The sequence below is a fragment of the Pan paniscus genome, chromosome 23 (genome assembly GCF_029289425.2).
Source record: "Pan paniscus chromosome 23, NHGRI_mPanPan1-v2.0_pri, whole genome shotgun sequence".
NCBI classification, from domain to species: Eukaryota; Metazoa; Chordata; class Mammalia; order Primates; family Hominidae; genus Pan; species Pan paniscus.
This window is the reverse complement of record NC_085927.1, coordinates 22,270,560-22,296,457: the sequence shown is the minus strand read 5'-3', so window position 1 is coordinate 22,296,457 and position 25,898 is coordinate 22,270,560. Positions and strand designations below refer to the sequence as shown.

At 37.1% G+C, this 25,898-nt stretch overlaps 1 long non-coding RNA gene across 3 annotated transcripts; it reads left to right on the top strand.

Moving 5' to 3' along the window:
• Positions 1-253: 253 nt before the first annotated feature.
• Positions 254-22,471, top strand: LOC129395041 (uncharacterized). Of its 3 annotated transcripts, none has more exons than XR_010111828.1 (6): positions 254-497; positions 1,279-1,461; positions 2,985-3,054; positions 17,269-17,394; positions 18,176-18,233; positions 22,394-22,471. It is a non-coding gene; the product is annotated as an uncharacterized LOC129395041 (long non-coding RNA). The 3 variants fall into 3 exon arrangements; XR_010111827.1 differs by having other exon boundaries at positions 279-797; XR_008622523.2 differs by lacking the exons at positions 254-497; positions 1,279-1,461; positions 2,985-3,054 and adding an exon at positions 15,833-16,003.
• Positions 22,472-25,898: the final 3,427 nt, after the last annotated feature.

Here is a 25,898-nt window from a genome sequence, read left to right as displayed (position 1 = left end):
GCCGGCGAGGGCAGCCTGAGCCGCTTCCCGCCCTCACGGGACCGTCGCCAGCCCGCAGCTCTAGCGGGAGGCAGTTCCACAGCGTGCCCGGCAGCCCCGCCACCGTCAGCACCGGCGCCTCCGGCGGGCTTTCCCCACCTCTTGGAGGCATGAATCCTCAGGGGCTCCTCGAGAGGGCGCCAGGGAGCAGATGCGTGCGGACACCTTTCGGCCCTCTGCAGCCGCCGTAGCTCCCCCCCCCCCCCCCGGGCAGAAACCCGGAAGTGGAAATCTCAGCCATTCAGCGTTTGGGTGAAGACGGAGGCGGGTTCTGGACAGACCTACGTTGTCAGGGAGTGTTTACTTCGCCTCCACTTCTGTTCCTCCTCGCCCTGGTGCTGCTCCAGGTCACATACTCTTCCTGAGCTGGCTTCAGCCTCTCCGCGCAGAAGTCTCCCGCAGCCATGGCCTAGTACTCTTATGTGAAGTCTACCAAGCTTGTGCCCAAGGGAACCGAGGTGAAGAGCTGGGTCCTGCAGCTCCGGCGGGAGCCTCCTCAGTTCTTTTCGGATGCACTCCACCCCCGCGAATCCGGTGGAAGCCGTGGTGCGGAGAGCCGGCTTCGTGGCCTCCCAGGCTTCTTTTGCTCTGACCCTGTCTGGGCTGGGCGGAGGCCGGACCGCGCTTCCTGGCACCTGTGCAGAGAGGGGCAGCCTCCTGCGCGGACGACCCTGGAAACAGGATAGACGGGCGGGTGACCCGTGGCCCCGTACTCACGAGTTTGGGTCCCCTGAGGCATCTCTCCAGGCCTCTGCCTGGTGGGTCTGCCTTAGTCTGATCTTGTAGTTCATTATAATAACTTCCTTTATTAGGGATTATTCTTTTCTCCATTGTCTCTTCCTGGAAAAATTATTGATTAATTTTTTTCTAAGCTAATATGTAGAGTGAAACCAGGATGAATCACACAGTGGTTGAGGTGTATATGGACTTTGATAGGGATATGGGCTGGAACCTGCACTCTGTCATTTACTAATTTTGTAATTTGTGGCAAATTGGTTAATATGTCTGAACTTCCATTTACTCATTAAGAGATCAAGTATCTTTGAACCTCCGTTTACACATTTATACTTTCAGACCATTTTTTATACCTTTAGAAGACTGTGAGGATTAAATGAGAGAACATACATGCAGTAAATAAATTGAGCCAAATGTGAGGAGGAGGTTGTAGTGGTAATTTATTAGCTCTTTAGGAGAAAAATACCTGTGCATTCATATCCCCGCTTCTTTTTTAACTGGCAGATTTGCCTGAGGTTGACTGTACATACAAATATTGAGCATTTCTTCCTGGCCTCCGTGATAAACAGAAGTTTTGATATTGTTAGGCGAGATGGAAAGAAAGTATCAAGGAGTGAGCTGAAGCCACTGCCCTTGAGAACCCTCTCGAGGAGTCTGGCCTCATGAAGATGCCAGAATAAATGGCAGGTACATCTTGAATGAATGTGAGATTTTTACTCTGTGAATTTCCTGTGAGGAGTGGTGAGTTATCTTCTGAAAACTTTATGATGAAAATGCAGACAAGAGTGTCTTAAGATTATCGTAATAATCATAATTAATGCTTATATAGCACTTTCAATGCGCCAAGAAATTGTTGTAGGCATTTTGCACATTAACTTTTTTCAAATCCCTCTTGGGTTTTTATTTTTTTATTGCGATGCAATTCATAATTATAAAATTCACCCTTTTGTACAGTCAGTGGTTTTTAGTATATATCCAAGAGGTTCACCACTGTCTAGTTGCTCAGCATTTTTGTCATCTCAGAAGGAAATCTCTTCCTACCCATTAAAGCTGTCACATCCCATCTTCCCCCTCTCCTAGTCCTTGGCAACCACTAGTCTGCTATCTATGTGAAATTGCCTATTCTGAATATTTCCTAAGAAATCATGTAACATGTGGCCTTTTGTATCTGGCTTCTTTCACTTACAACATTCTTTAGGTCCATCATTGTTGTAGCACTTGTTCCTTTTTATGGCTGCGTAGTGTAGTCCATTGTATGGATGTAATATTTTGTTCATCCATTCATCAGTTGATGAACATTTAGACTGTTTCCCCTTTTTGACTATTGTGACTAATGCTAGTGTGAATATTCTTATGTAAGTATTTTTGTGGGTGTATGTTTTCATTTCCCTTGGGTATACATAGTTAGGCGTAAAATTGCTGGGTCATATGGTAACTCTTTAACTTTTTGAGGAACCCCAAACTGTTTCCTGTAGATGCTGCACCATTTTACATTTCCACCAGCAATGTGTGAAGATACATATTACCTCTTAATCCTCACAATAGCCTTAAGAGTTAAGTTGTTGGCCGGGCGCGGTGGCTCACGCCTGTAATCCCAGCACTTTGGGAGGCCGAGGCGGGCGGATCACGAGGTCAGGAGATCCAGACCATCCTGGCTAACACGGTGAAACCCCGTCTCTACTAAAAATACAAAAAATTAGCCGGGCGTGGTAGCGGGCGCCTGTAGTCCCAGCTACTCGGGAGGCTGAGGCAGGAGAATGGCGTGAACCCGGGAGGCGGATCTTGCAGTGAGCCGAGATCGCGCCACTGCACTCCAGCCTGGGTGACAGAGCGAGACTCCGTCTCAAAAAAAAAAAAAAAAAAAAAAAAAAAAGAGTTAAGTTGTTATCCTAATTTTTTAAGTGGGGAAACTGACTCACAGAGAGATTCAGTACCTTTTCCAAAAATTGCAGAGCTAAGAAGTGACAGAATCGGGATTTAAAATCTGGTGGTGTGGCTCTACAATCTGCTTTGAACTTTAACATAATATGTACAAAGCCTGAAGCAAATTCTCAGTACTGTATTTAAGAGGGCATAGCAATGTAAGTCTTCCTAAATCAATAATTTATAAATGAAACAACTTAAAAGACTTCCAAGTTTCAATCTTATGATATTTATTTATCACACAAATCAATATACTTAAACTCATCTATATAAATTATTTCCTGTAGTAAGAAGAAAAAGAGCAAAGATAAGAAGAGAAAAAGAGAAGAAGATGAAGAAACCCAGCTTGATATGTTGGTGAGTCAGTTTTCAGTGCTTTATTCTGAAAAAAGTTAACATTTCTTGAGATCTCATTGAAAATATTTTCCTAGTTAGAAATTTATGATGTATTCACATTTGTCTTAAAGTGCTTAAATATTACCTACAGTTGTAAATTCCATTTATTCTTTAGCACAGTAGATGCTACTGACGCCTTTACTTCATTATCAGAACAGAGCACAGGAGAGAAGAATTACAACTCTCTGACTTAGTAGGCACCATTAGACTGCTTAATAGCCGGAGATTCTGATACATAATTTTAAAGGCTTAATGTAAATGTTATTCAACCAAATATATTTTACAAGCTATTTTCTTTGAACATGTGTACATTTTAGTTGTAGAAGTCAGTTGTCTCTTAAACGAGGTATCTTCACAGGAAAAATCATTATTTTGTGAACTCTGAAATGAATGAAAAATTTAAATACAATATCAGGGTAGCCTGTAAATGATACTAGAAATAAACTGACCCAAACACACTTAACCAGCCTGTTTTCCGTTTAGCTGTTTCCATACTTTTTTTTCTCTTTTAAAACTTGGCAAGTTGCATTTTGAATCTTCATAAATTATGGTAGCTTAAAAAATATATAAAATATGGAATGGTGTAAAGCTAATGTTCTGGAAGAATCACTGCTTTTGAAATGGCAAATCAACAATTCTAAAATTAGGGTAAATATCTAGGGTAGACATGTAGATGTGGAATTGCTGTGTCAAAGGATAGGTGAATGTTTAACTATATAAGAAACTGTCAAAAATTTTCTAAAGTGGTTGTGCTATTTTATCCTCCCACCAAGAATGAATTAGTTCTCCAGTTACATCCTTGCCAAGAGTTGATGGTGTAATCAGTCTTTTCTCCCAGTCTGAGTTTTACCTTTTCAGTTTCTTAATGGTGGTTTTTGGATGGACAGCTTTTTTTTTTTTTTGAGATGGAGTCTCGCTCTGTCACCCAGGCTGGAGGGCAGTGGTGCAATCTTTGTTCACTGCTAGGTCCACCTCCCAGGTTCACGCCATTCTCCTGCCTTAGCCTCCCAAGTAGCTGGGACTACAGGCACTTGCCACCACGCCCAGCTAATTTTTTGAGTTTTTAGTAGTGACAGGGTTTCACCATGTCAGCCAGGATGGTCAGAAGCTTTTAATTTTTATAAAGCTTAGTTTATTTTTTTCTTTTATGGTTACTGCCTTATCTCTTTGATCTAAGAGATCTTTGCTTACCCCAAAGTCAGGAAAATATTCTACATTGTCTTTTAGAGGCATCATAGTTTTAGTTTTTACATTAAATCTGTCATTAATCTCAAATTAATTTTTGGCATGGTGTGAGTTTGGTTTCAAGATTTACTTTTTTTTTTTTATCATCTTGATAGCCATTTGTGCCAGCACCACTGGTGTTTCCTTTTTCCATTAATCCTGTTTCATATCTTCATAAAAAGTCAATTAACTTTCTATGTATTGGTCTATTTCTGGACTCTGTTCTATCGATTGTCTGTTTTTCTTTTGGTATATTTCTCTTGATTGCTATAATTTCATGAAGTCTTGAGATCAGGTAGTGTGTGTCCTCCAACTTTGTACTTACTATTAGTTTATTAATTTCTACAGTGAAGCCTGTTGGATTTTCTCGGAGAGTTGTATTGAGTCCAGATCATTTGGGGGAGAATCAACATCTTAATATTGGGCCTCAATATTTCATAATTTTCAATGTAGCAGTCTTGCATGCCTGTTTAAAAATTTATTCTTAAGTATTTTATACTTTTACATTACTGTCAGTAGAACTTTTGAATTTGACTTTCCAGTTGTTTGCTGTCAGTATGTAGATATACAATTGATTTTTGTATAGTGACTTTATAGTCTGATAAGTCTGTTTCACTTATTACTTCTAGTGGTTTGTTTATATAGAAAACTAAGAAATTTGCAATTATGTTTCCTGTGACTATCATTTTACTTCTTTCTTTCTAATCTTTATGTCTTGTCTTGCTTTTTATTGGTTTATTTTACTGTCCAGGACTTTCATAGTGTTGAACAGAAGTCACGAGAATGGGCATAATTGCATTGTTTCCAAGCTTAGGCAGAAAGCTTTCAGTAGTGCACCATATGGTATGATGTCTGTATGATCTACAGAGAAAACCTTTATCAAAATGAGGACATTCCTTTTAAATTTTGTTTCTTGGCAGTTTTTATCATAACGATGTTTAATGCTGTCAAATGTCTCTTTCTGTATCTGTTGAGATGATTATACAACTTTCTTCATTCTGCCAATGAATTACATTGGTTTCATTTTCAACTTTTAAACTAACTTTACATCCCTGAGATAAACCCCACTTGGTTGTGGTGCATTGTCCTTTGGAATATTGCTAGAGTTGATTTCTAGGTTTTTTTTTTTTTTTTTAAGATTTCTATATTGGTGTTGATGGAGATATTGGACTTTTGTATCCTTTTCTTGTAATGTCTTTGTTTGATTTTGGTGTCAAGGTGATATTGGGTGTCATAAAATTAGATGGGAAGTGCTGTCTCCTTCCCTGTTTTTGGAAATAGCTGTGTAAGATAGGTATGATTTCTTCTTTACATGTTTGATAGGATTTACCAGTGAAGTCATCTGAACCTAGAGGGTTTTGTTTGGTTTGGTTTTAGTTTTTTGTGGGAGAATTAAGATTTTTTAAGAGATATTTTCAGATTTTTCTGTTGTCAGTTTTGGTAATTTTTGTCTTTTAGGAAAATTTCATTTCATCCAAGTTGTTGGATTTATTGGCATAAAATTGTTCAGAATATTCCTTTAATATCCTTTTAATGTCTGTAGAATCTAATCTGTATTGCAGTCTCTTCATATTGGTAATTTGTGTTTTTTCTATTTTTTCCTGGATCAGTCAGTCTAGCTGGAGGTTTATCAATTCTTTATAATATCACTTATTTTAGATCATTAATGATCTTTTAGTACAGGGTTATTCACTCTTTTATCTTCCCTGGGCCACAACGGAAGGAGAAGAATTGTCTTGGGCCACACATAGAATACATTAACGATAAGCTGATAAGCCAAAAAAAAAAAAAAAAAGGAAAAAAATCTCATAATGTTTCAAGAAAGTTTATGAATTTGTGTTGGGCTGCATTCAAACCTGGCCTGGGCCACATGCAGCCCTCAGGTTGGACAAGCCTGTTTCAGTATTACTTATTTTCTCTTTTTTTCATTTTTTATTTCATTTATTTTCAGTCTTTTTTTGTCCTCCCTTTAACTTATTTTCAGTTTACTTTGCTCTTGTTTTATTGCTTCTTAAGAAGAGAGTTAGATCTCTTCATTTCACGTTAGTTTTAGTTATAGTCAACACATTTTGCTTTCATTTTCATTCCATTCAAAATATCATCTAGTTTTCCTTGTGATTTTTCTTTTCATGGACACTTGAGTTATTTAAAAGTGTATTGTTTTTTAATTTCTACTACATAGAGATATTATAGGTATGTTATTGTTGCTGATTTCTAATTCATTTATAGTATAGTTGGAGAACATACATTCTTAGTGAATTTCCATGTACACTTAAAAAGAATGTGTATTATGTAGATGTTGGTTCAGGGTTGTTTTTTATTTTTTATTTTTTTATTTTTTTGGAGATGAAGTCGCACTCTGTTGCCCAGCAGGCTGGAGTGCAGTGGAACGATCTCGGCTTACTGCAGCCTCCGCCTCCCAGGTTCAAGTGATTCTCCTGCCTCAGCCTCTGGAGGAGCTGGAATTACAGGCACCTGCCACCACGCCTGGCTAATTTTTTTTATATTTTTAATAGCGGCGGGGTTTCACCACGTTGGCCAAGCTGGTCTCAAACTCCTGACCTCAGGCGATCCGCCCGCCTCGGCCTCCCAAAGTGCTGGGATTACGGGCGTGAGCCGTGGCGCCCGGTGGTTCAGTGTTCTTTAGATGTCAGTTAGATCAACTGGTGGAGCTTGTGACTATGCACATCTTCTGTGTCCTTACTGATTTTTTACTCATCCTACAATGTATTGAGAGTTATGTTAAAATCTCCAACTGTAATTCTAGATCTGTCTACTTGAGCAGTTTTTGCTTAAAGTATTTTGAAGCTGTCATGTGTACGCATTTAGGATTGTGAAGTCTTCCTTATAAATTCAGTCTTTCATTTTCATAACATTTTAACCTTTATTTCTGTTAAATGTCTTGATGCCTAGTTATATTATTTGACCACCCTTTTGCTCCTGTCAAGCCTGGGCCTTTGTTAGTTTGTGCTTATTTATTAGGGTTTTGTCTGTAGACTTAGATAGTGACTCTTACTGTAGGAAAGGTTCATCCTCATGGCCCTCAGCCACATGTTCTAGGTATACTTGATGAGTTCTTTCCACTCTGCTATGTCCCAAATTTGTGTGCTCTCTGGCATCTCCAGTCAGCCCTCAGAAGTGCCAGCCACTCTGCAGAGGCCTTGTGGAGCCTGCCTGCTGTATGCACTCCCCCCAGCCCTTGGCCCCAGACCTGCAGAGAACTTTTGCATTCTCTTTTGAGGCCTCACCTGTATGTAGTTCCCTCTTCTCCAGTACCTTATTCTATAAACTCCAAACATGTTAGCACTGCAAGACTCTCAGCTTAGTGACAGTGACATTGCCTCATTTTTGGAGGTCTCTACCTCTCTCTGTGTGGTCGAGAAACTGCCATTGGGCAGAAAACAGAAGTGTGTGTGAGATTTACCTCCTGTGTTTTCCTGTTCTCAAATATCACAGTCCTGTTCTGCCTGTGTTCCAATCCCCGAAAACAGTTTTCTCAAATATTCTATCCAGCTTCAGTTTTCTCGTTGGTCATGGTGGGAAGGCAAGTCCATCTTGGCTGGAAGAGGAAGTCCTTCTGCGTCTTTTTCTCCTTGTCCTTCCACCTTCTTTTGCATTGTGGATTTTCTAAACTTGCCGTATAAGTAAGCATGTGCCTATTTGTGAAGGGAAAGAAAAAACCCTTTTAATTTTTTAAAGCTGTTCTGTTGGTTACTCACAGGGATCTGAAGGGATTGGTAAATAGGATGAAAGAAATTCTGTCTTTCACATGGAGAATACCGTGTGTGACATTAATAAAAATGAGCATGTCTGTAAGCAAAGAGTTTCACTGAGCTCTGCTAGATTCAGAAGCAATTGAACTTACAACATCGTAGTTTGCAAAACACAGATTTGATTTACCCAGGAACTAAAGCTGAGTAAGCTATGGGTTAACAGAAGGTCTGTGAAGGGTACTTAGACTACAGTAAGATTGGGGAAGAAAATTCCATTTCCAAATCTAAGATATATCATTCCTTTGTGCCAAGCATATAATGAAGGTAGAGGTTTAAGGGGGCCCTTAGCACAGAAGCACTGGGTTAGTCAGAAGGTGAGGTGAGCTGTCACACAGCCTTGATGCTAGAATGAGGGTGCCCTGGGAGTATCTTATCAGCCATGACACTGGTGCATCGGGCCGGTTTTTTTTATGTTTTTTTTGTTTTTTTGTTTTTTTTTTTTTTTGAGACAGGCTGTTGCTTTGTTGCTCAGGCTGGAGTGCAGTGACATGATCATGGCTCAGCGCACCCTCGACCTCGTAGGCTCAAGCAATCCTCTCACCTCGAACTCCCGAGTAGCTGGGACCACTGTCTTGTACCACCATACACAGCTAATTTCTTAATATTTTTGTAGAGATAGGGGTCTCCTTTTGTTGCCTAGGCTGATTTTGAACTCCTGGGCTTAAGTGATTGTCCTGCTTCCACCTCTCAAAGTGCTGGATTACAGGCATGCCAGACATATGGAAACATTCTCAACTATCTGAAAATACGTGAAAAGCTTTGTTATGCATTGTGAGACAATACAGTGGGAATATTTCACCATCTGCCTAAGGTTTAAAAGGAAATAACTTTAAGCATGTGTCTAAATAGCAAGTAATGTTTTAGAGCGGATTCTCTTAAATTCAGCTTGGGCGTCTGCAGCATATACACAGCTTGAGCTGTAACCTGACATAGAGACAGGCAACTTCAGTGCCCACTGTTCTTAGGATCCACTGCTTTTTCACAGCTAAAACCCCTGAGTGGCACTGTTAAGTATTATGTTATGTTACTTTAGTCGTTAAACGTATAAGCATACCTCCAAAGGTTGAATGTAGGCCACTTGCAGAAAGTAGGCAGAATGCTCACATTTAATTCTTGATAATACTGTGTTTAGCTTTCTTATTCTTTGAAATCTCATTGAGAAGAAATACTGGCATCTGTTCAAAGTAATTTCTTTTTCAGTTGACAATATTATAAGTAATGATATTGTATCATTTCCCTACTTGGACAGAGTGTGAAAATTTTGAGGAGCTTGTCTGCCAGAAATTTCTTCTTCATTTACAAAACATTAATGAGATATTATATTTAAATAATTTTATTTAATATTAAGTGTACTTGGTGAACGTGGCATAGAACATACAAAATAAAACTAATTTAAAATTATTAACTATTACATTTATAAGAAAGACTTGCTAATCATAACACTGTTTATAATGATTCTGAATAAAGCATTATTTCTTTTCCTGAAAACAATTGTAGCTATAACTCAATCATCTAAATTGCTTATTAGTTTTATTTCTTTTTAATTGTCTATTTTGATTAATTTTCTTTTTCTCCATTGGCTTCGTGTGTTTGTGGAGGTAAAATATACAGAATATAGAATTTGCCAGTTTTTCTATTTTTACGTGTACACTTCAGTGGCATTTAAATACATGCACCATTTTACCTTCCCACCAGCATTGCACAGGGTTTCAGTTTCTCCACATCCTGCCCAACATTTGTTTTTCTGGTTTTCTTGATTTCTGTTTTTTATTTGTTTTGATAATAGCATTCTAATGGGTATGAAGTGGTATTGCATTATGGTTTTGATTTATATTTCCCTAGTGACTAGTGATGTTGAGCATCTTTTCGAGTGCTTATTGGCCATTTGTATATCATCTTTGGTGCAATGTCCGTATATATCCTTTGCCCAGTTTTGAATTGTGGTATTTGTCTTTTTGGAGTTCTCTGTATAGTCTGGATATTAATTCCTTATAATGTATGTAGTTTACACATATTTTCTCCATTCTCTGGGTTGCCTTTTATTCTGTTGACAGTGGTTCTTGATGCACAAAAGTTTTTAATTCTGATGAAGTCCAGTTTGTCTGTGTTTTCTTTTGTTGCCTGTGCCTTTGATGTTCTATATAAGAAATCATTGCGAAATTCATTGTCGTGAAGCTTTTCCCATTTTCTTCTAAAAGTTTTCTAACTTTAGCTCTTACATTTAGGTCTTTGGTCTATTTTAAGTTACTTTTTGTATTTGGTGTTACATAAGGGTCCAACTTCATTTTAGCTAAAATTTTATGTATTTTAAAATTGATTATGAAAAGCATGAAATGTTTAGTTGAATAGAAAATTTTGTGCAGTGGAATTAACCGAATCTTTAAAACCTTTTTATTATGGAAATATCCAAACTAATCCATACATATAAGAATATAATGAGTCCCCCATGTGCCCAGGCCCCAGCATTAATTATCAATATTTTGCCAATTTCGTTTCATTTACATACACACCCCCACACACGTTTTTTCCTAGAAAATTTTAAGTAAAATCACAGATATTACATCATTTTATCCATAAGTACATAAATGTACATTTCTTTTATTTTATTTTTTTTTATTATTATACTTTAAGTTTTAGGGTACATGTGCACATTGAGCAGGTTAATTACATACGTATACATGTGACATGCTGGTGTGCTGCACCCACTAACTCGTCATCTAGCATTAGGTATATCTCCCAATGCTATCCCTCCCCCCTCCCCCCACCCAACAACAGTCCCCAGAGTGTGATGTTCCCCTTCCTGTGTCCATGTGATCTCATTGTTCAATTCCCACCTATGAGTGAGAATATGCGGTGTTTGGTTTTTTGTTTTTGCGATAGTTTACTGAGAATGAAGATTTCCAATTTCATCCATGTCCCTACAAAGGACATGTACTCATCATTTTTTATGGCTGCATAGTATTCCATGGTGTATATGTGCCACATTTTCTTAATCCAGTCTATCATTGTTGGACATTTGGGTTGGTTCCAAGTCTTTGCTATTGCGAATAATGCCGCAATAAACATACGTGTGCATGTGTCTTTATAGCAGCATGATTTATAGTCCTTTGGGTATATACCCAGTAATGGGATGGCTGGGTCAAATGGCATTTCTAGTTCTAGATCCCTGAGGAATCGCCACACTGACTTCCACAATGGTTGAACTAGTTGACAGTCCCACCAACAGTGTAAAAGTGTTCCTATTTCTCCACATCCTCTCCAGCACCTGTTGTTTCCTGACTTTTTAATGATCGCCATTCTAACTGCTGTGAGATGGTATCTCATTGTGGTTTTGATTTGCATTTCTCTGATGGCCAGTGATGGTGAGCATTTTTGCATGTGTTTTTTGGCTGCATAAATGTCTTCTTTTGAGAAGTGTCTGTTCATGTCCTTTGCCCACTTTTTGATGGGGTTGTTGGTTTTTTCTTGTAAACTTGTTTGTGTTCACTGTAGATTCTGGATATTAGCCCTTTGTCAGATGAGTAGGTTGCGAAAATTTTCTCCCATTTTGTAGGTTGCCTGTTCACTCTGATGGTAGTTTCTTTTGCTGTGCAGAAGCTCTTTAGTTTAATTACATCCCATTTGTCAATTTTGTCTTTTGTTGCCATTGCTTTTGGTGTTTTAGACATGAAGTCCTTGCCCATGCCTATGTCCTGGAATGGTAATGCCTAGGTTTTCTTCTAGGGTTTTTATGGTTTTAGGTCTAATGTTTAAGTCTTTAATCCATCTTGAATTGATTTTTGTATAAGGTGTAAGGAAGGGATCCAGTTTCAGCTTGCTACATATGGCTTGCCAGTTTTCCCAGCACCATTTATTAAATAGGGAATCCTTTCCCCATTGCTTGTTTTTGTCAGGTTTGTCAAAGATCAGATAGTTGTAGATATGCGGCGTTATTTCTGAGGGCTCTGTTCTGTTCCATTGATCTATATCTCTGTTTTGGTACCAGTACCATGCTGTTTTGGTTACTGTAGCCTTGTAGTATAGTTTGAAGTCAGGTAGTGTGATGCCTCCAGCTTTGTTCTTTTGGCTTAGGATTGACTTGGCGATGCGGGCTCTGTTTTGGTTCCATATGAACTTTAAAGTAGTTTTTTCCAATTCTGTGAAGAAAGGCATTGGTAGCTTGATGGGGATGGCATTGAATCTGTAAATTACCTTGGGCAGTATGGCCATTTTCACGATATTGATTCTTCCTACCCATGGGGATGGAATGTTCTTCCGTTTGTTTGTATCCTCTTTTATTTACTTGAGCAGCGGTTTGTAGTTCTCCTTGAAGAGGTCCTTCACATCCCTTGTAAGTTGGATTCCGAGGTATTTTATTCTCTTTGAAGCAATTGTGAGTGGGAGTTCACTCATGATTTGGCTCTCTGTTTGTCTGTTGTTGGTGTATAAGAATGCTTGTGAGTTTTGTACATTGATTTTGTATCCTGAGACTTTGCTGAAGTTGCTTATCAGTTTAAGGAGATTTTGGGCTGAGACAATGGGGTTTTCTAGATATACAATCATGTCATCTGCAAACAGGGACAATTTGACTTCCTCTTTTCCTAATTGAATACCCTTTATTTCCTTCTCCTGCCTAGTTGCCCTGGCCAGAACTTCCAACACTATGTTGAATAGGAGTGGTGAGAGAGGGCATCCCTGTCTTGTGCCAGTTTTCAAAGGGAATGCTTCCAGTTTTTGCCCATTCAGTATGATATTGGCTGTGGGTTTGTCATAGATAGCTCTTAGTATTTTGAAATATGTCCCATCAATACCTAATTTATTGGGAGTTTTTAGCATGAAGGGTTGTTGAATTTTGTCAAAGGCCTTTTCTGCATCTATTGAGATAATCATGTGGTTTTTGTCTTTGGCTCTGTTTATATGCTGGATTACATTTATTGATTTGCATATATTGAACCAGCCTTGCATCCCAGGGATGAAGCCCACTTGATCATGGTGGATAAGCTTTTTGATGTGCTGCTGGATTCATTTTGCCAGTATTTTATTGAGGATTTTTGCATCAATGTTCATCAAGGATATTGGTCTAAAATTCTCTTTTTTGGTTGTGTCTCTGCCCGGCTTTGGTATCAAAATGATGCTGGCCTCATAAAATGAGTTAGGGAGGATTCCCTCTTTTTCTATTGATTGGAATAGTTTCAGAAGGAATGGTACCAGTTCCTCCTTCTACCTCTGGTAGAATTCCACTGTGAATCCATCTGGTCCTGGACTCTTTTTGGTTGGTAAGGTATTGATTATTGCCACAATTTCAGATCCTGTTATTGGTCTATTCAGAGATTCAACTTCTTCCTGGTTTAGTCTTGGGAGAGTGTATGTGTCAAGGAATTTATCCATTTCTTCTAGATTTTCTAGTTGATTTGCGTAGAGGTGTTCATAGTATTCACTGATGGTAGTTTGTATTTCTGTGGGATCAGTGGTGATATCCCCTTTATCATTTTTATTGCATCTATTTGATTCTTCTCTCTTTTTTTCTTTATTAGTCTTGCTAGTGGTCTATCAATTTTGTTGATCCTTTCAAAAAACCAGCTCCTGGATTCATTAATTTTTTGAAGGGTTTTTTGTGTCTCTATTTCCTTCAGTTCTGCTCTGATTTTAGTTATTTCTTGCCTTCTGCTAGCTTTTGAAGGTGTTTGCTCTTGCTTTTCTAGTTCTTTTAATTGTGATTTTAGGGTGTGAATTTTGGATCTTTCCTGCTTTCTCTTGTGGGCATTTAGTGCTATAAATTTCCCTCTACACACTGCTTTGAATGCATCCCAGAGATTCTGGTATGTTGTGTCTTTGTTCTCATTGGTTTCAAAGAACATCTTTATTTCTGCCTTCATTTCGTTATGTACCCAGTAGTCATTCAGGAGCAGGTTGTTCAATTTCCATGTAGTTGAGCGGTTTTGAGTGATATTCTTAATCCTGAGTTCTAGTTTGATTGCACTGTGGTCTGAGAGATAGTTTGTTATAATTTCTGTTCTTTTACATTTGCTGAGGAGAGCTTTACTTCCAAGTATGTGGTCAATTTTGGAATAGGTGTGGTGTGGTGCTGAAAAAAATGTATATTCTGTTGATTTGGGGTGGAGAGTTCTGAGATGTCTATTAGGTCCGCTTGGTGCAGAGCTGAGTTCAATTCCTGAGTATCCTTGTTGACTTTCTGTCTCGTTGATCTGTCTAATGTTGACAGTGGGGTGTTAAAGTCTCCCATTATTAATGTGTGGGAGTCTAAGTCTCTTTGTAGGTCACTCAGGACTTGCTTTATGAATCTTGGTGCTCCTGTATTGGGTGCATATATATTTAGGATAGTGAGCTCTTCTTGTTGAATTGATCCCTTTACCATTATGTAATGGCCTTTGTTTCTTTTGATCTTTGTTGGTTTAAAGTCTGTTTTATCAGAGACTAGGATTGCAACCCCTGCCTTTTTTTGTTTTCCATTTGCTTGGTAGATCTTCCTCCATCCTTTTATGTTGAGCCTATGTGTGTCTCTGCACGTGAGATGGGTTTCCTGAATACAGCACACTGATGGGTCTTGACTCTTTATCCAATTTGCCAGTCTGTGTCTTTTAATTGGAGCATTTAGTCCATTTACATTTAAAGTTAATAGTGTTATGTGTGAATTTGATCCTGTCATTATGATGTTAGGTGGTGATTTTGCTCGTTAGTTGATGCCGTTTCTTCCTAGTCTTGATGGTCGTTACATTTTGGCATGATTTTGCAGCAGCTGGTACCGGTTGTTCCTTTCCATGTTTAGCGCTTCCTTCAGAAGCTCTTTTAGGGCAGGCCTGGTGGTGACAAAATCTCTCAGCATTTGCTTGTCTGTAAAGTATTTTATTTCTCCTTCACTTATGAAGCTTAGTTTGTCTGGATATGAAATTCTGGGTTGAAAATTCCTTTCTTTAAGAATGTTGAATATTGGCCTCCACTCTCTTCTGGCTTGCAGCGTTTCTGCCGAGAAATCCACTGTTAGTCTGATGGGCTTCCCTTTGAGGGTAACCCGACCTTTCTCTCTGACTGCCCTTAACATTTTTTCCTTCATTTCAGCTTTGGTGAATCTGACAATTATGTGTCTTGGAGTTGCTCTTCTCGAGGAGTATCTTTGTGGCATTCTCTGTATTTCCTGAATCTGAACGTTGGCCTGCCTTGCTAGATTGGGGAAATTCTCCTGGATAATATCCTGCAGAGTGTTTTCCAACTTGGTTCCATTCTCCCCATCACTTTCAGGTACACCAGTCAGACATAGATTTGGTCTTTTCACATAGTCCCATATTTCTTGGAGGCTTTGCTCGTTTCTTTTTATTCTTTTTTCTCTAAACTTTCCTTCTCGCTTCATTTCATTCATTTCATCTTCCATTGCTGATACCCTTTCTTCCAGTTGATTGCGTTGGCTTCTGAGGCTTCTGCATTCTTCACGTAGTTCTCGAGCCTTGGTTTTCAGCTCCATCAGCTCCTTTAAGCACTTCTCTATATTGGTTATTCTAACTGGGAGGCACCCTCCAGCAGGTGCACACTGACACCTCACACTGCAGGGTACTCCAACAGACCTACAGCTGAGGGTCCTGTCTGTTAGAAGGAAAACTAACAAACAGGAAGGACATCCACACACCAAAAACCCTTCTGTACATCACCATCATCAAAGACCAAAAGTAGATAAAACCACAAAGATGGGGAAAAAACAGAACAGAAAAACTGGAAACTCTAAAAATCAGAGCGCCTCTCCTCCTCCAAAGGAACACAGCTCCTCACCAGCAACGAAACAAAGCTGGACGGAGAATGACTTTGATGAGCTGAGAGAAGAAGGCTTCTGACGAACAAATTACTGTGAGCTACGGGAGGACATTCAAACCAAAGGCAAAGAAGTTGAAAACTTTGAAAAAAATAAATGTACATTTCTTAACGTGGTATGTCTTTCTCTCATCACCTCTTTTGTTCTTTACTTTTATACATTATACTATGTTATTATCAGACCTTGTAAAATTAACAAGAATTCCTTAATATGTCATATCCAGTTAATGATTGACTCATTTCTACTCTAGTTAAGGTACAATTTAGGAGGAGGTTTGAGAATATTTTTTAACATTAAGATATAAACTTTTATAACAAGTGCTAAAATAATTGTTGCTAGAGTCTAACATTTATATTGGCAAATTGGACTTTAGTATACATAGACATAGATTCTGCTCATTTTGCTTTCAATCTAAAATCATAGTTAAGATTACTGGCTGGGCGTGGTGGCTCACACCTGTAATCCCAGCACTTTGGGAGGCAGAGGCGGGTGGATCACGAGGTCAGGAGTTCAAGACCAGCCTGGCCAATGTGGTGAAACCCCGTCTCTACTAAAAATACAAAAAAAAATTATTTGGGCATGGTGACAGGCTCTTGTAACCCCAGCTACTCGGGAAGCTGAGGCAGAGAATTGTTTGAACCCAGGAGGTGGAGGTTACAGTGAGCCAATATCGCGTCGCTGCACTTCAGCCTGGGCGACAGAGCGAGACTCCATCTCAAAAAAAAAAAAAAATTACTATGCTAGAAAGTCTTCCTGTAGAGGCATTTTTAAGAAGCATTATCATAGGCATTGCCTCTGGAAAGCAGGCATGAATAGATGGCTGAGGTCTATCATGAGAGAGACCGTTCTCCATATATCACTTTGTACCTTCACATGTTGCCTTTTGTTTTGTTTTGGTCTTTTTCTGAGACAGGACCTTGCTCTGTCACTCAGGCTAGAGTGCAGTGGCATGATCATAGCTCACTATAACCTTGAACTCCTGGGCTCAAGTGATCCTCTTTCACAGCTCCCCGAGTAGCTGGGATTACAGGCATGCACCCCCATGCCTGGCTGTATGTTGCTATTGTGTATTTTAAAAACCTAATCCTGACTGTGCTGGTAGTCGCATGAATCTGCACATACATGCAAACAAGTACATGTACAACTGGTGAAATCTGAATAAGCTTCATGGATTATATCAATGTCAGTTTCCTGATTCTAACAATGTATGATACTTATGCAAGATGTTATCACTGAGACAAAGTGAGTAAAGGATATGTGAGATCTTCGTAGTATTTCTTACGACTGCAAAATAAAAAGTTTTTAAAACTAAGTTATAATAACAAAGAACTCTGTGTCAAAACTAAAATATAAAGTTGAAATATCAATTTTATTTTTTAGGAATCTGGTGAACAGTAACAAACTTTGGTGAAATTTCAGGAACCATAGCCATTGAAATGGATGAGGGAACCTATATACATGCACTCGACAATGGTCTTTTTACCCTGGGAGCTCCACACAAAGAAGGTTTGTGTCTGGAACGGAAGATCCTGCCACAAGTGTAGATTTTAGGACATTCATTCACTTAGGCCAAACTCTAACTAGTCTCAAACATTTTCCCAAGGAATGGAACCATTGCATTTGACTCTTCCATTTTTTTAAATTCCTTAATATTTGCCAGCCATTGGCAAGTCCCTCTTTCTAATATAAGCATTTGAAAACATTCCGTATAGTTCCAGAAGAGTATCTTTGGAAATCAAAACAATATGAATAATTAAAATAGTAAGTGGAAAGAAAAAAGAAAACCTATTTGAGTCAAACATATTTGAATTTCTTTTTTATTCAGACCTATTACCAAAACTAACCTGGGTGCATTTAACAGTTTGAAGTTTCCACAGTTTCTTTAGCCCATTAGAGGAAGCACTAATGAGATATGAAGTAATTAGAAGATAAAAAGCAGTATCATTTCGTCAGCAAGGCCATCCATTGAATAAATGAAGGCATTTAGCTTTTTTAAATAAGTGCTTATTTCTGACTGTATTTTAAAATATAAAGAGAAGCTATCTCGAAAGTTATTAAATAAGCATTATATCACCCTGTCTTACTCAGTGTATAAAATTACCACTGTAGTTAAAAGAAGATAAAATAGATCTTGATTCCAAAGATACAGTATTACAGTGACATCAGTGTATCTGAATATTCTTACATTTAATTGCAGAAGAAAATAGCCACATTTTTTAAAGTAAAATAATGTCTTTATATTTATAGCATATGTCAAATTTATTTTCAAATGTTTTTTCTCCAATAGTTGATGAGGGCCCTAGTCCTCCAGAGCAGTTTATGGCTGTCAAATTATCTGATTCCAGGTGAACTTATATTGTAATATAATTAGTAACCAGTTATTTTAAAAATTTAATTGTATTCATTAAAAATTTTAGTATCTGTCTTAAGCCCATGGTAATTTTGATATAAAAAATGAAATAGCTTTTTTGAAAAGTAGATTTTGTGATCTACTTTTAGTGGATTTCCTATCAATATATAATGCTAGGCTGGAAAAAAGATATGTAAGTTAAAAGATGAAGATTAATAATTTCATACACCAAATAAGATAGATTAAAAAATAAATCAAATAGTACAAAACCTGGTTCACTCTTGCTATGATATTTTAACTCACTGTTTGGAAGTCCACAGACAAACAGGAAGACTAAAAAAAAAGGAATATTGTTGAAACCAGCAGAGAATGTTAACAGCATCATAACGACCAAAAGAATATTTTTACTCAATATTTTTACAGTCATTTTATAAAGTAACCTTTTTTATTCTCACCTTGTGCAGAAGTATAGAATGATTCTTTGAGTAAAAGATACTGAAAGTGAATTTACATATTTTAGTAATTGGTTACATCAACATGATAATGATTTCTGTTATATAATCATTAATGTATAAAGGAGTACAAGTCAATTCTGGCATCCGAGGAGATTCTTGGTAAGGTAAAAGAAATCATAATTTTAAAAAATCACATTAAGATGATTATTTCTATACTTTCTTTGAAAGTCTGATAAGTAGGGTGAAAAAGAATAAAAGCAGAGAAGAAAAATTCAATAGTTTTAAATGGCTTTACAATTATAAACAAAGAAGGATTATAAAGAAAACTGACAAATGAGAAAATATTTGCAACAATCTTAATAGGCAGTGAGTTCTTACTCTTCATATGTATCTTGTATAGAATTCATAGCACTGAAGACCCCAGTAGAAAAATTGCGAACAATCAGATCTGAATAGAAAAATGGACAAGGGGCATTACCAGATAATCTAAAAACTAAAAAGGAAAGGAAAAGAAAACAATTGTTATTCTAGTTAACTACTAAAATGCAAATTAATAGGATACTGTTTTTTTCGTATCAGGTTTTCAAGTATTTTTTTAGAGTCATAACGTTTAAAAAAAAATCCATGATACAAAACATACTCTGTTAATTTGAGGTAAGAATGTAAATGGAAGCAGCATTTTCTGGAAAACTGTTTGATGACATAAAGTTTTAGTAATTTATTATTGAAGTTTATAACTAAAGAGGTATAATTGAAGCATGATGAATTTTGAAAATATTATGTAATATATAAGGTACAATGTTTATATTAAAAAAGCAAAATATAAAACTAAATTTTAAACTGTACTGTCCAATATGGCAACAACTAGTCACATGTAGCTTTTTTTTTTTTTTTGAAGGCACAGAGTCTCAATCTGTCACCCAGGCTGGAGGGCAGTGGTGTGATCATAGCTCACTATAACCTCAAATTTCTGAGCTCAAGCACTCCTCCTGCGTCAGCCTCCCAAGTAGCTGGTATTATATGTGCACACCACCATGCCCAGCTAACTTTTCAAATTTTTTGTAAAGATGGGGTCTCACTATGTTGTCCAGGCTGATCTTGAACTTCTTGCCTCAAGCACTTCTCCCATTGGCTTCCCAAAGCACAGAGATTACAGGAGTGAGTCACCACTCAGCCACATGCATCTTTTGAACACTTGGAATATGTCCAGTCTGGAATTTTAGATATGTACACACCCACACACATACACATGTCCTGTTTTGATGTCCTATAATTAATTTTCTCTCAGTTTTTAACTTTTATCTATCTTATTAATGTACAGAATCACCCTGAAACCTGGCTATGGAAAATATCTTAGTATAAATTCAGATGAACTTGTTGTTGGCGTTCAGATGCAATTGGACCAAGAGAACAATGGGAAGCAGTCTTTCAAAATGTGAGTGCTGTTATTGTTTATAAAAACTTCCTGTCAGTTTAACACAAAGTCTGTAGTCATCAATAATAATATATTTAAAAAGAAAAAGTAGGATGCAATAGTATAATACATTAAATTGGAATAAATCAGTAAGAACACAGAGCCTTAAAGAGATCTCAATATATAGTGCAACAAAAATAGCTTTAGTACTTTTGCCCACAATTATTTCTGTATACCCTTAGTGCCCGATATGGATCTCATTTCCATTGAAGAACCAGTCAATTTTAGGTCACAGAGTAGGAAAACAGAATCGTTCCTAAGTATCTTCTTTGTAGCAGAAGTCATGGATGCTTTCAGAAACTTTAGAGACTGTAAGCGAACAGTAGAGCTAGCTAAGACCAAGTTGTGACAATTTGCTTATAAAATATAAATAATAATAGTTCATTGAAGTAAATTATCTCTAAAAGACTTTCAGTTCATAAGCTTAAAATAGTGTATGAAAAGATAGTTTTAATATAAGAAGAAAAAAGATAATATACTAATTCTTAATTTTAGTAAGTAGACAGTTGTAGTGTATGGATGTTTTGTTAAATCTTTGTTGATACAGAATACATAATTTCCTTTTTCTGTTTGTGTGAGAAGTAAAGATTGAACAAAAATATGTGAGTGCTAAACTGTCTTTAAAAAGTAGATAACTATATCAAAAACAGTAAGGACCAGTGGGCACCATGCAGAACAAGCAAATAGAAGATAAGCTCAGCCTTTGAGTAGCAGCTTTGGTAGTATACAACAATGAACTGAAAATAGGAACTCAGCAGTGTTTTCTAAGATGACAGATTAAACAAACATCCCACCAGAAAGAGGTAATCACTTAGACTAATTTCCTCATCCCCTAGGATAAAATCTTAAGTCAGTGACTTGAAAACTATTTTGACCCAATCCATTGAGAAATGCATTTTTACATTGCAGCCCAGCACACACATATGTATAACTGAAGCAAGAGTTGTACTTAACAATACTTACTTATCCGTGTGTTATGCATTTTGATATTTCTTATTCTCTTTTTCGCCTTCCTCTGTGTGTCTGTGTGTATTCTTTTTCCCCCCCCACCCACCTGATACCATTCAGGAAACACTACATTGATTTCATTACCTGCTAATGTGTTGCAACCCCTTTGAGATGATCCTACTAGTTATGATGAATGCTTCTAATAAAAGTTACACCAGTAGAAAATGCCAATATTTCATAAGGCCAGGATGATGACTTAGATAGTACTAATTTACAACACTTTAGGAAAGTTCATTTCATTTTATTTTTAGGAAGGAAACTAAGTTTCAAAAATTTAAATTTAAATGAAAGAGGGTCTTAAAACTCTATTGCAAAAAGGACTCAGCTGAATAATCTGTGGCACAGGTTTAAATCACCTTGGACCACACCGCCATGTTCCAGGGCTCACCGGGAGCCATCGAGATGAGAGACCACCCAGCCCTTGTGACTTGACTAAGAAATTAAATCCATATTATCAGCACGTTTTTAACTCGATGTGATATAAGGTTAACATATTTTGTAATCATTGTATTTATAGATATTTTGTCTAAATGTTATTGTATTCCAAGTTTTCCAAAAGAATCAACCAAATACAAGTTATAAATAAACATTATATTTGTTACGGGAGTTAAGCTAACCAAATTTATAACCCAGATTTAGATACACAAGAAAATCTGTTTTTAAAGTTTTGTTTAATAGAAAGCAGTGTAATACATCAAACATTAAACAACGAAAAATGTGTATGAATATTTATTTTCACACACAAAATTCCCTCAGACATTGATTCTTAAATTCAAAACACCAAAGGCATTGTATATGCCTTTTCATGTTTTCTAATTATGAAGAAAATAAATTTTACTTAAAATGCTAATATTTGAATAAAGTATGCATTCATAATTATGTTCTTGTCTTTAAAGTTAATTTTTCAAACAGAACTAAATCAGTTTTATCTTCAGTAGATCTTTTAGAAAGGAAGCAATCCTACCTCATCTAATTAGAGTTTAGTCCTACTAGGAAGATACACTACAAATATTTATTGTGGCAATCTTTGAATAGCAAAATGAAAGGTGATTTTGGTTTCCTTTTCTATATGTTCTTGTATTATATTTTTCAGGTTTTTCTCTAAGTTCTTTTCTGTGATTTTTAAATCAGGGAGGAAAAATTCATTCAGTCTAAACACTTAATGTTTCTTCTACAAGAAGTATCCTCATGGCGATTTTGTTATTTTGTTTCACTTAGGGGAAAATGGCTTTGTTGGCCTCAAATAGCTGGTTTATTAGATGCAATGAAGCAGGGGACATAGAAGCAAAAAGTAAAATGGCAGGAGAAGAAGAAATGATGAAGGTAATGATGACTTTTATACAGATGACTGCAGTCACACATGCGATGTGACTGTATCTCTTTAAAATGTTAAGTCATCATTTACTGTCACTTTAAAGATTTACTTAATAGCTTTTTATAATGTGGTGTTTCAAATAGACTCATTTTTAATTACAAATCCCATAGTTGATGGCTTGTTTATACAATGTGATAGAGAAATCAGCGCATCTAGGAGCTACCTTGCCATTATCTCCATGGATTAGTATCTTTTACTGGTAGTTCCACATGCTATTTTTATGCTTTCATTTTCTTGTTTTCTTGCTTGTATTTTAAAATCTAAATTTTAAAATAGATAACATGTACACGTGGTCCAACATTTTTAAATAAAAGCATACGAAGATGAAGACATATGCCTGCCGTGCATCTTGCTCACCTGTGTCCCAGCTCCTGTTCCTCTTTCCCTTTGTTTTGTTTTTTATAGCCTTCTAAAATTTCTTTATAAACATATGAATATATTTATAATTTTCAACTGTCTTACACTAAAGGCAGCCTCCTCTATAGTTTTCTTGACTTTGATTTTTTTTTTCTTTAAAATTGTATCTTGGAGAGTTTTCTACTATTAGTTTGAATGTAGAAAGTTTTCTCTTTTTCTTGCTTCTCCTCTCTTTCTCTCTCTCTCTTTTTTAACAGCCACATAATATTCCATTTTAGGGATGTACCTTTATTTATTTAGTCTTTTATAGATGGAAATTTAGGCTGTTTCCAGTCTTTTGCTCTTATAAACAGTGCTGCAGTACATAACATTGAATATGCATCAATTTGTAGATATGCGGGTGGACCTGAAGATAAATTTCAAGAAACAGAATTACCAGGTCGGGGTATACGCGTTTGTATTTATGTAATGCTTGAGCTTCTGTGATGATAATCACTCTATGAAACATTAAAAATCATAGCAGAACTTCTGGGGCCTTAGCCCTCACATTTTAAAAATATTTTTATTAATAGTACCCATCTTCTTTGCATTAGGAGAAACATGAATCACATAAAACATGGTTTTTATTTTATTTTTAAAATTTGTGTGCGTCACTAAGCTGGAAATAAAAGTTCCTTATTCCAGGCTAAATTCCTTCATCCATAGTCAGATGCGTTATCCATTGCACCAGTGGCCTGTGCCCTCCCTAATCCTACGCTTTGTTTTACATCATTGTAAAAGTTACACAGACATCTTCATATCAAGGTGAAATTCTAAATAATACTGTTAATATAACCTAGATAAATCAGGTAGTTAACTGGAATTTGATGAAAACATTTAAGGCTTAATTTTTTAGACTCACAAAAGCCACTGATCTTTAATGATAAACATATATCAGGATGTGTCTAAAGAATAACTCCCCCCTTCTTGACACATGGCTTTTCTGTGTCTTGGCATTCCATCGCAGTACTGAGCATCCTGAACCTTGTTTTGTTTGTCTCTTTTGGGAATCACAGGTTGCATCCAGTCTGACCCAGATTTGCTCTGTCAGGCATTGTGGGGGCCAGAGTGGAAGGCTCTAAGAGAGGGGGCAAATGCCTTTTCTAAAATGCCCTTTGTTCTTATAATCAGAGCATAAAAATTTATGTTACATTTTTCTCTACTACCAGTGTAATTTAAAAGCATCTATCAATTCTCTGTATGTGCTTCATGTTAGATTTCCGGTCATGTGTTTGATTTTCTTTTTAGAATAGTCTTGATTTCAGATAATTTCAAATCTAAAGCTCAAACAATTTCAATCTAAAATGTAGGTATTTTCTTACAGTTAGAGAAGTGAAGTGTTATATTTTTTCGTTGCATGCATCCAGCACATGCGTTGCAGTCTTGAATTTTCCATAATGCTCCTGTGAGGTGGATGTGAGCTCAGCCTTACAGACAGTAAGACAGCCTCTGACCCTCCTTACATCCTCGTGGTTTTTGTCAGTCAGTTCATGGAAATCACAGTGATTTCAAGGTGTGGTAAGACTCCCACACATTAATAATGGGAGACTTTAACACCCCACTGTCAACATTAGACAGATCAACGAGACAGAAAGTCAACAAGGATACCCAGGAATTGAACTCAGCTCTGCACCAAGCGGACCTAATAGACATCTACAGAACTCTCCACCCCAAATCAACAGAATATACATTTTTTTCAGCACCACACCACATCTATTCCAAAATTGACCACATACTTGGAAGTAAAGCTCTCCTCAGCAAATGTAAAAGAACAGAAATTATAACAAACTATCTCTCAGACCACAGTGCAATCAAACTAGAACTCAGGATTAAGAATCTCACTCAAAACCGCTCAACTACATGGAAACTGAACAACCTGCTCCTGAATGACTAATAGTTGCATAACGAAATGAAGGCAGAAATAAAGATGTTCTTTGAAACCAACAAGATCAAAGACACAACATACCAGAATCTCTGGGACGCATTCAAAGCAGTGTGTAGAGGGAAATTTATAGCACTAAATGCCCACAAGAGAAAGCAAGAAAGATCCAAAATCGACACCCTATCATCACAATTAAAAGAACTAGAAAAGCAAGAGCAAACACCTTCAAAAGCTAGCAGAAGGCAAGAAATAACTAAAATCAGAGCAGAACTGAAGGAAATAGAGACACAAAAAACCCTTCAAAAAATTAATGAATCCAGGAGCTGGTTTTTTGAAAGGATCAACAAAATTGATAGACCGCTAGCAAGACTAATAAAGAAAAAAAGAGAGAAGAATCAAATAGACGCAATAAAAAATGATAAAGGGGATATCACCACCGATCCCACAGAAATACAAACTACCATCAGAGAATACTACAAACACCTCTACACAAATCAACTAGAAATTCTAGAAGAAATGGATAAATTCCTTGACACGTACCCTCTCCCAAGACGAAACCAGGAAGAAGTTGAATTTCTGAATAGACCAATAACAGGATCTGAAATTGTGGCAATAATCAATAGCTTACCAATATTAGTTATATAATAATAATAAAAGTTCCTTACTTTTCTTTCTTTTTTTTTTTGAGACGGAGTCTTGCTCTGTCACCCAGGCTGGAGTGCAGTGGCGCAATCTTGGTTCACTGCAAGCTCCGCCTCCCAGGTTGACAGCATTCTCCTGCCTCAGCCTCCCAAGTAGCTGGGACTACAGGCACCCGCCACCATGCCTGGCTAATTTTCTGTATTTTTAGTAGAGACAGGGTTGCACCGTGTTAGCCAGGATGGTCTTGATCTCCTGACTTTGTGATCCGCCCACCTCAGCCTCCCAAAGTGCTGGGATTACAGGCGTGAGTCACCGCGCCCAGCCCAAGTTCCTTACTTTTCATGTGTTTAATATTTTCTCCCAGTTTATAGAATATATTGATTAAGAATAAATTTTATCCACGCATATCTATTAGAAACTTCATGATA